Consider the following 7,769-nt stretch of genomic DNA (forward strand, 5'->3'; position numbering starts at 1 on the left):
CTGGTCTACTTCTTTAAAGTGACACCAGGCCCGGTGACCTTTGGGACATGGTTTTACCCCCTATAGGAATGTGCAATCATCTTGAAATGTTCAGATCACTTACAACTCAATAGATTCTACCTTCTTGTAGCGTTTCAGCCTGATTGGACCTTGTTTTCACACAAATGGACCCAGAATGATGTGAAATTTTGCTTCGTGCAACATAATTCTGGGTGCCATTTACAAACCATAAGTGCTAATGACTCCATTCCTTTTTGTGGTTGTAGGGGCTGTTGATTGGAGTACACTAAACAAACCTGATCTCTCTAGGACATTCAGAAGCCAAGTTATAAGCCCACAAATGTGTAACTGGACTACTTCTTTAAATTGACACCAGATCCGGTGACTTTTGGGACATGGTTTGACCCCCTTAGGAAAGTGCTATCATCATGAAACGTTCAGATCACTTGCAACTCAATAGATTCTACCTTCTTGTAACGTTTCAGCCTGATTGGACCTTGTTTTCACACAAATGAACCCAGAATGATGTGAAATTGTGCTTCGTGCAACATAATTCTGGATGCCATTTACAAACCATAAGTGCTAATATCTCCATTCCTTTTTGTGGTTGTAGGGGATGTTGATTGGAGTACATTAAAACAAACCTGATCTCTCTAGGACATTCAGAAGCCAAGTTATAAGCCCACAAATGTGTAACTGGACTACTTCTTTAAATTGACACCAGATCCGGTGACCTTTGGGACATGGTTTGATCCCCTTAGGAAAGCGCTATCATCATGAAACGTTCAGATCACTTACAACTAAATAGATTCTACCTTCCTGTAACGTTTCAGCCTGATTGGACCTTGTTTTCACACAAATGAACCCAGAATGATGTGAAATTGTGCTTCGTGCAACATAATTCTGGGTGCCATTTACAAACCATAAATGCTAATGACTTCATTCCTTTTAGTGGTAATGGGGGCTGCTAATTGGAGTACTCTAAAACAAACCTGACCTCTCTAGGATATTCAGAAGCCAAGTTATAAGCCCACAAAGGTGTAACTGGACTACTTCTTTAAAGTGACACCAGGCCCGGTGACCTTTGGGACATGGTTTGACCCCCTTAGGAAAGTGCTATCATCATGAAACGTTCAGATCACTTACAACTCAATAGATTCTACCTTCTTGTAGCGTTTCAGCCTGATTGGACCTTGTTTTCACACAAATGGACCCAGAATGATGTGAAATTTTGCTTCGTGCAACATAATTCTGGGTGCCATTTACAAACCATAAGTGCTAATGACTCCATTCCTTTTTGTGGTTGTAGGGGCTGTTGATTGGAGTACACTAAACAAACCTGATCTCTCTAGGACATTCAGAAGCCAAGTTATAAGCCCACAAATGTGTAACTGGACTACTTCTTTAAATTGACACCAGATCCGGTGACTTTTGGGACATGGTTTGACCCCCTTAGGAAAGTGCTATCATCATGAAACGTTCAGATCACTTGCAACTCAATAGATTCTACCTTCTTGTAACGTTTCAGCCTGATTGGACCTTGTTTTCACACAAATGAACCCAGAATGATGTGAAATTGTGCTTCGTGCAACATAATTCTGGATGCCATTTACAAACCATAAGTGCTAATATCTCCATTCCTTTTTGTGGTTGTAGGGGATGTTGATTGGAGTACATTAAAACAAACCTGATCTCTCTAGGACATTCAGAAGCCAAGTTATAAGCCCACAAATGTGTAACTGGACTACTTCTTTAAATTGACACCAGATCCGGTGACCTTTGGGACATGGTTTGATCCCCTTAGGAAAGCGCTATCATCATGAAACGTTCAGATCACTTACAACTAAATAGATTCTACCTTCCTGTAACGTTTCAGCCTGATTGGACCTTGTTTTCACACAAATGAACCCAGAATGATGTGAAATTGTGCTTCGTGCAACATAATTCTGGGTGCCATTTACAAACCATAAATGCTAATGACTTCATTCCTTTTAGTGGTAATGGGGGCTGCTAATTGGAGTACTCTAAAACAAACCTGACCTCTCTAGGATATTCAGAAGCCAAGTTATAAGCCCACAAAGGTGTAACTGGACTACTTCTTTAAAGTGACACCAGGCCCGGTGACCTTTGGGACATGGTTTGACCCCCTTAGGAAAGTGCTATCATCATGAAACGTTCAGATCACTTACAATTCAATAGAATCTACCTTCCTGTAACGTTTCAGCCTGATTGTACCTTGTTTTCACACAAATGAACCCAGAATGATGTGAAATTGTGCTTCGTGCAACATAATTCTGGGTGCCATTTAAAAACCATAAGTGCTAATGACTCCATTCCTTATTGTGGTTGTAGGGGCTGTTGATTGGAGTATACTAAAACAAACCTGATGTCTCTAGGACATTCAGAAGCCAAGTTATAAGCCCACAAATGTGTAACTGGACTACTTCTTTAAATTGACACCAGATCCGGTGACCTTTGGGACATGGTTTGACCCCCTTAGGAAAGTGCTATCATCATGAAACGTTCAGATCACTTACAACTCAATAGATTCTACCTTCCTGTAACGTTTCAGCCTGATTGGACCTTGTTTTCACACAAATGGACCCAGAATGATGTGAAATTGTGCTTTGTGCAACATAATTCTGGGGGCCATTTACAAACCATAAGTGCTAATTACTCCATTCCTTGTTGTGGTTGTAGGGGCTGTTGATTGGAGTACACTAAAACAAACCTAACCTATCTAGGACTTTCAGAAGCGAGGTTATAAGCCCACAAAGGTGTAACTGGACTACTTCTTTAAAGTGACACCAGGCCCGGTGACCTTTGGGACATGGTTTTACCCCCTATAGGAATGTGCGATCATCTTGAAACGTTCAGATCACTTACAACTCAATAGATTCTACCTTCTTGTAGCGTTTCAGCCTGATTGGACCTTGTTTTCACATAAATGGACCCAGAATGATGTGAAATTGTGCTTCGTGCAACATAATTCTGGGTGCCATTTACAAACCATAAGTGCTAATGACTCCATTCCTTTTTGTGGTTGTAGGGGCTGTTGATTGGAATACACTAAAACAAACCTGATCTCTCTAGGACATTCAGAAGCCAAGTTATAAGCCCACAAATGTGTAACTGGACTACTTCTTTAAATTGACACCAGATCCGGTGATCTTTGGGACATCGTTTGACCCCCTTAGGAAAGTGCTATCATCATGAAACATTCAGATCACTTACAACTCAGTAGATTCTACCTTCCTGTAACGTTTCAGCCTGATTGGACCTTGTTTTCACACAAATGAACCCAGAATGATGTGAAATTGTGCTTCGTGCAACATAATTCTGGGTGCCATTTAAAAACCATAAGTGCTAATGACTCCATTCCTTTTTGTGGTTGTAGGGGCTGTTGATTGGAGTACACTAAAACAAACCTGACCGCTCTAGGACATTCAGAAGCCAAGTTATAAGCCCACAGAAGTGTAACTGGACTAATTCTTTAAAGTGACACCAGATCCGGTGACCTTTGCGACATGGTTTGACCCCCTTAGGAAAGTGCTATCATCATGAAACGTTCAGATCACTTACAACTCAATAGATTCTACCTTCCTGTAACGTTTCTGCCTGATTGGACCATGTTTTCACACAAATGAACCCAGAATGATGTGAAATTGTGCTTCGTGCAACATAATTCTGTGTGCCATTTACAAACCATAAGTGCTAATGACTCCATTCCTTTTTGTGGTTGTAGGGGCTGTTGATTGGAGTACATTAAAACAAACCTGATCTCTCTAGGACATTCAGAAGCCAAGTTATAAGCCTACAAAGATGTAACTGGACTACTTCTTTAAAGTGACACCAGGCCCGGTGACCTTTGGGACATGGTTTTACCCCCTATAGGAATGTGCAATCATCTTGAAACGTTCAGATCACTTACAACTCAATAGATTCTACCTTCCTGTAACGTTTCAGCCTTACTGGACCTTGTTTTCACACAAATGGACCCATAATGATGTGAAATTGTGCTTCGTGCAACATAATTCTGGGTGCCATTTAAGAACCATAAGTGCTAATGACTCCATTCCTTTTTGTGTTTGTGGGGGCTGTTGATTGGAGTACACTAAAACAACCCTGATCTCTCTAGGACATTCAGAAGCCAAGTTATAAGCCCACAAAGGTGTAACTGGACTACTTCTTTAAAGTGACACCAGGCCCGGTGACCTTTGGGACATGGTTTGACCCCCTATAGGAAAGTGCTATCATCATGAAACGTTCAGATCACGTACAACTCAATAGATTCTACCTTCCTGTAACGTTTCTGCCTGATTGGACCTTGTTTTCACACAAATGAAACCAGAATGATGTGAAATTTTGCTTCGTGCAACATAATTCTGGGTGCCATTTACAAACCATAAGTGCTAATGACTCCATTCCTTTTTGTGGTTGTAGGGGCTGTTGATTGGAGTACATTAAAACAAACCTGACCTCTCCAGGACATTCAGAAGCCAAGTTATAAGCCCACAAATGTGTAACTGGACTACTACTTTAAATTGACACCAGATCCGGTGACATTTGGGACATGGTTTGACCCCCTTAGGAAAGTGCTATCATCATGAAACGTTCAGATCACTTACAACTCAATAGATTCTACCTTCTTGTAGCGTTTCAGCCTGATTGGACCTTGTTTTCACACAAATGGACCCAGAATGATGTGAAATTGTGCTTCGTGCAACATAATTCTGGGTGCCACTTACAAACCATAAGTGCTAATGACTCCATTCCTTTTTGTGGTTGTAGGGGCTGTTGATTGGAGTACATTAAAACAAACCTGATCTCTCTAGGACATTCAGAAGCCAAGTTATAAGCCCACAAATGTGTAACTGGACTACTTCTTTAAATTGACACCAGATCCAGTGACCTTTGGGACATGGTTTGACCCCCTTAGGAAAGCGCTATCATCATGAAACGTTCAGATCACTTACAACTCAATAGATTCTACCTTCCTGTAACGTTTCAGCCTGATTGGACCTTGTTTTCACACAAATGGACCCAGAATGATGTGAAATTGTGCTTCGTGCAACATAATTCTGGGTGCCATTTAAAAACCATAAGTGCTAATGACTCCATTCCTTTTTGTGGTTGTAGGGGCTGTTGATTGGAGTACACTAAAGCAAACCTGATCTCTCTAGGACATTCAGAAGCCAAGTTATAAGCCCACAAATGTGTAACTGGACTACTTCTTTAAATTGACACCAGATCCGGTGACCTTTGGGACATGGTTTGACCCCCTTAGGAAAGTGCTATCATCATGAAACGTTCAGATCACTTACAACTCAATAGATTCTACCTTCCTGTAACGTTTCAGCCTGATTGGACCTTGTTTTCACACAAATGAACCCAGAATGATGTGAAATTGTGCTTCGTGCAACATAATTCTGGGTGCCATTTACAAACCATAAGTGCTAATGACTCCATTCCTTTTTGTGGTTTTAGGGGCTGTTGATTGGACTACACTAAAACAAACCTGATCTCTCTAGGACATTCAGAAGCCAAGTTATAAGCCCAAAAGGTGTAACTGGACTACTACTTTAAAGTGACACCAGGCCCGGTGACCTTTGGGACATGGTTTTACCCCCTATAGGAACGTGCGATCATCTTGAAATGTTCAGATCACTTACAACTCAATAGATTCTACCTTCTTGTAGCGTTTCAGCCTGATTGGACCTTGTTTTCACACAAATGGACCCAGAATGATGTGAAATTGTGCTTCGTGCAACATAATTCTGGGTGCCATTTACAAACCATAAGTGCTAATGACTCCATTCCTTTTTGTGGTTGTAGGGGCTGTTGATTGGAGTACACTAAACAAACCTGATCTCTCTAGGACATTCAGAAGCCAAGTTATAAGCCCACAAATGTGTAACTGGACTACTTCTTTAAATTGACACCAGATCCGGTGACTTTTGGGACATGGTTTGACCCCCTTAGGAAAGTGCTATCATCATGAAACGTTCAGATCACTTGCAACTCAATAGATTCTACCTTCCTGTAACGTTTCAGCCTGATTGGACCTTGTTTTCACACAAATGAACCCAGAATGATGTGAAATTGTGCTTCGTGCAACATAATTCTGGGTGCCATTTAAAAACCATAAGTGCTAATGACTCCATTCCTTTTTGTGGTTGTAGGGGCTGTTGATTGGAGTACACTAAAACAAACCTGATCGCTCTAGGACATTCAGAAGCCAAGTTATAAGCTCACAAATGTGTAACTGGACTACTTCTTTAAATTGACACCAGATCCGGTGACCTTTGGGACATGGTTTGACCCCCTTAGGAAAGTGCTATCATCATGAAACGTTCAGATCACTTACAACGCAATAGATTCTACCTTCCTGTAACGTTTCAGCCTGATTGGACCTTGTTTTCACACAAATGAACCCAGAATGATGTGAAATTGTGCTTCGTGCAACATAATTCTGGGTGCCATTTAAAAACCATAAGTGCTAATGTCTCCATTCCTTTTTGTGGTTCTAGGGGCTGTTGATTGGAGTACACTAAAACAAACCTGATCTCTCTAGGACATTCAGAAGCCAAGTTATAAGCCCACACACAAAGATGTAACTGGACTACTTCTTTAAAGTGACACTTGGCCCGGTGACCTTTGGGACATGGTTTGACCCCCTATAGGAATGTGCGATCATCTTGAAACGTTCAGATCACTTACAACTCAATAGATTCTACCTTCTTGTAGCGTTTCAGCCGGATTGGACCTTGTTTTCACACAAATTGACCCAGAATCATGTGAAATTGTGCTTAGTGCAGCATAATTCTGGGTGCCATTTAAGAACCATAAGTGCTAATGACTCCATTCCTTTTTGTGGTTGTAGGGGCTGTTGATTGGAGTACACTAAAATAAACCTGATCTCTCTAGGACATTCAGAAGCCAAGTTATAAGCCCACAAATGTGTAAATGGACTACTTCTTTAAATTGACACCAGATCCGGTGACCTTTGGGACATGGTTTGACCCCATTAGGAAAGCGCTATCATCATGAAACGTTCAGATCACTTACAACTCAATAGATTCTAGCTTCCAGTAACGTTTAAGCCTGATTGGACCTTGTTTTCACACAAATGAACCCAGAATGATGTGAAATTGTGCTTCGTGCAAAATAATTCTGGGTGCCATTTACAAACCATAAGTGCTAATGACTCCATTCCTTTTTGTGGTTGTAGGGGCTGTTGATTGGAGTACACTAAAACAAACCTAACCTCTCTAGGACATTCAGAAGCCAAGTTATTAGCCCACAAAGGTGTAACTGGACTACTTCTTTAAAGAGACACTTGGCCCGGTGACCTTTGGGACATGGTTTGACCCCCTATAGGAATGTGCGATCATCTTGAAACGTTCAGATCACTTACAACTCAATAGATTCTACCTTCTTGTAGCGTTTCAGCCGGATTGGACCTTGTTTTCACACAAATTGACCCAGAATGATGTGAAATTGTGCTTCGTGCAACATAATTCTGGGTGCCACTTACAAACCATAAGTGCTAATAACTCCATTCCTTTTTGTGGTTGTAGGGGCTGTTGATTGGAGTACATTAAAACAAACCTGATCTCTCTAGGACATTCAGAAGCCAAGTTATAAGCCCACAAATGTGTAACTGGACTACTTCTTTAAATTGACACCAGATCCAGTGACCTTTGGGACATGGTTTGACCCCCTTAGGAAAGTGCTATCATCATGAAACGTTCAGATCACTTACAACT

This window comes from Nothobranchius furzeri, unplaced genomic scaffold (assembly GCF_043380555.1).
Source record: "Nothobranchius furzeri strain GRZ-AD unplaced genomic scaffold, NfurGRZ-RIMD1 Scf043, whole genome shotgun sequence".
NCBI lineage: Eukaryota > Metazoa > Chordata > Actinopteri > Cyprinodontiformes > Nothobranchiidae > Nothobranchius > Nothobranchius furzeri.